Source organism: Otolemur garnettii, unplaced genomic scaffold (genome assembly GCF_000181295.1).
Source record: "Otolemur garnettii isolate 467f Iridium unplaced genomic scaffold, OtoGar3 scaffold00012, whole genome shotgun sequence".
In the NCBI taxonomy this organism is placed as follows: Eukaryota; Metazoa; Chordata; class Mammalia; order Primates; family Galagidae; genus Otolemur; species Otolemur garnettii.
In genome coordinates this window covers 30,638,955-30,642,580 of record NW_003852407.1, presented here as the reverse complement: position 1 = coordinate 30,642,580, position 3,626 = coordinate 30,638,955, and positions in this window count along the sequence as shown.

Sequence of the window (3,626 nt, the reverse complement as noted above, 5' to 3'; positions counted from 1 at the left end):
ATTTTTGTGTGCCTTACAATTCTTTTATTATAGGAATAATGAAAATAAAATTGTCCACTACTAAATTTTGAATGGCCAATGAAAAGCATTTGTTATTTTCAATAAGGTAATAATGTTAACTACCTTTTACTATTATATCATCTAAAACTATTAAAACCTTTTCCTGGTTTTCCAAAAACTAACATTTGATCAATACAAACACTTTATTTAATGTACGTTTACTGAGTCTTTTTGTAGTATAGTAACAGCTTCTCAGTTTGCTATTTGCCTTTAATTTTGTGTGTAATTTTGACATTCAAGTTGTTAATTTGTATGTTGTCAAGTCCATCTCTTTTTAAGCTTAGAAAGTCCTTGTCACCCTAAGATTAAATATTCATCTCTCTATGTTATTTTCTTTTTAACATTTCAGTTTGTTTGGAAGTTGAGTATAAAATATGACATAAGGGCCTAGCATGATTTTTTCCCAACACCAATTATTGGTTAATGTATTCCCTCTCCATTGAGTTGGATTCCTTCATTTATCATACACACATCTGTTTTGTCCAATTAACTTGTCATTCTTCTACTAATATACTTTTCATTACTAGCACTTGATAATCTATTTTAATAATAGCTCAAATTCTTTTTGCTGTTCTTTTTAAATCTTGGTATCCTGACAAATTCTTGAAGATGTATACACTTTTATTTTTCAAATCCAAAAAAAGAGTCAAATGAGATTTTGGTCAGGATTACATTATGGTTATAACCTAATCTGCTAAGCCTTAACATTTGCCAAATCAGTCTTCTCATCCCATTTCCACAAATCTTCATTTAGATCTCATAGCGAAGTTCTCGAAGCTTTCTGTGTGGACCTGGGAGATGAGTCTCACCTCGGGTCTGATTACACTGCTCTGTGGATGCCACTCCCGTGCTACTAGAGACCAGATCCCCATTTTGTTTCAAAGGAAATTAACATGCAGAGTTAAGAAACAAGACAGATGTCTGGTGCCATCTCCCTGCCCTTCCTTTAGTGTCTGCTTTTTTTGTTTGAAATACATCAAGTTGAGTTTTTGTCACAAGCAAACTGAGTACTGATTAACATTCAAATTGTTAATTGAGAAAGGAATACTTTCCTCTGATTAAAATAAGCAATCTGTGCCCTGTATCATCCGTTTGCCCTCCACATCCAGGGAGGACTCTGCTGTGCAGGAAGGCTGACCCGAACTTCCCAGAGGATTCCCCCGCTCTCTGGGTTCCTGTTTTTGTCAGGCTGATGAGCAGGTCTAGTGGAAGACAGAGGAAACCAGAAAGAGAGCTCCAGGTATGTATTTCCCTGGCTCGCTCTCTGTGAGTTTGGACTATGTTCTTCAGCCAACCTAAAGTTTCTCTCCAAATGGCCTCTCCTATGTGGTCCCCTCTCCTCCTGCTTTAGAGGTGGTGACAGTTTTGCTGCTATTGACTTCACCTACTGCATTCATCTCTGTGGTCCCCCTGTCCTGCTCATTTCCTTGTAAATATCCTTGATTTATCTTACTTTGAGTGTGCCATCTGTTTCTAGTTGGGGACCTGACAGTCACAATGCTAACAGCTGTATCAGTATGAAATAAACTCATTATTACATCAAAAGTGACAGGTTATCTAAGACAGCAACATTTTCAGTACAGTAGCAACATACACAAAAGTAAGTAGAGGACATACCAAACCTTGAGAATATTCAAAACTCTGAAGCTGGAATCTTTAAAAGTTATAAAATTATACATATACACAGAGGGTGCCAAAAAGTATTGTTAATGCTATATACTGATAGCATTTTTTATCTTGTATCCCTTGTAATTGCGGGTCAAACATGAGTATTATAATTTTAATACAGTTTTTCCTTTCTTAGAATGCGTGTATATTTTTTTGGCACCGTGTGTGTGTGTGTGTGTGTGTGTGTGTGTTTCACAAACATCCGCAGAAAATGAGAAGGAGCCAGAGTGGAAGTGGTGGGGATTGAAAAAGTAAAACAAGACACAAGAGATGAAAGATGGGGTTGGGAGGTCTGACACAGCTGATGACTGCAGCCAGCACCAAAACACAAAATCAGCTTTATGTTACAGTATCTCAGCAGGGTTGTTTACAGGAAAGTAGCATAAACAAAAGACTTATTTTTGGTCTTAAAAATATGATTGGAAAATGTAAATATCAAAAACAAATCACCTTGTTAATGGTTTCTACTTCACTAACATGTTAAAAGGTAAAAAGGGAAAGATCTCAAGGATTTCTGCATAGTTCCCAAAGATTAACTAGACAAAGAGCTACTCACAGAAGGAGCATGGAGAAAGGAATATTGTTTGGGGAAAGGAAGAGAAGCAGTGGCAGGGTGGTCATTCTCTGAATGTTCCCCAGGCTGTGGGGGTCCTGCCGCCTCATGCCGCTCTCCACAAGAGACAAGGTCTTGCTATGTTGCCCACGCTCAGGAGTGTAGGAGCTGTGTGTACATAAATGAAACATAGCCTGGAGCTCCTGGCCTCTGGTGATCCTCTTGCCTCAACCCCTTGAGTGGCTGGGACCATGGGCATGCTACTTCACCCAGCTCTTAAATTTGTATTTTTTAAAACTTGATGAACCATATGTGGTAATTCCATTAAACAGAATATTTGATTAGCTGTTAACACTGCAATTCAAGAATGAATGAATTGTTCAATTCATGAATTAAGGTGGGGAGCTCCAGTGGCGCAATTGGTTAGCACACGGTACTTATATGAATTAAGGTGGTGCTAAGAAGAGGAAATGGATTGGGAAAAAAGGTTATCTAGGCCAAGAGCAGTGGCTCACACCTATAAACCCAGAGCTTTGGAGGCTAAGGCCAGGAATTTCAGACAAGCCTGGGCAACATAGCAGACATTTTGTCTCTACCAAAAAAAAAAAAAAGGAAGGGAAGAAAGAAAGAGTAAGGAAAGAAAGAAAGAATAAGCTAGGTGTTGTGGTATACACCTGTAGTCCTAGCCACTGGGAATTCTGGGGTGAGTGGTGCACTATGATAGTGCCACTGTGCTCCAACCTGGGCAAGTGAGTGAGACCCCATCTCTAAGGGAAAAGAGAGTATCCAGAAACTTAGCAAAAGGACATAATCCCCAGACCTTTAAGAAACACATAAATGTCTAGTATTTTAAGGGGCTTGCTGGGCCCTCCTTGGTTACCCAAAACCTTTCTTCAAATCAGTTACGCTCAACGATGGGCCTTTAGAAAATTTAAAGGATTGGGGTGATGGTCAGAAGGAATAATGACAAAGTACACAAAGGGTAGGGAGTGGATTTTGTGCCCTACTTTAAATGTAAGTGAGGAAATGAATAAATCCGCAAATACAGAAACTGAATTGGGTGAGATGAGAAAAATAAGTCCACCAAGTACTTCCACTGGATTTCTCACATATGTGTGGCAGGGGTTCAGTCCAGTCCCACTTGATGTTAAAGATCAAGTTAACTTGAGCAAACTGGAGGACTTTGAGAATCCAAAGTACATAATTCCCTCTTGCCTAAATGATGATGAGGATGAAATAAAAAGCTTTGCAGTTGGCCAAAATAATTGACAATGATACTAAAAAATTGAAAGTGGTGTGTTCCTTAAGGATTATTAAATTCCTTTTTACTCATCATTGCACTATT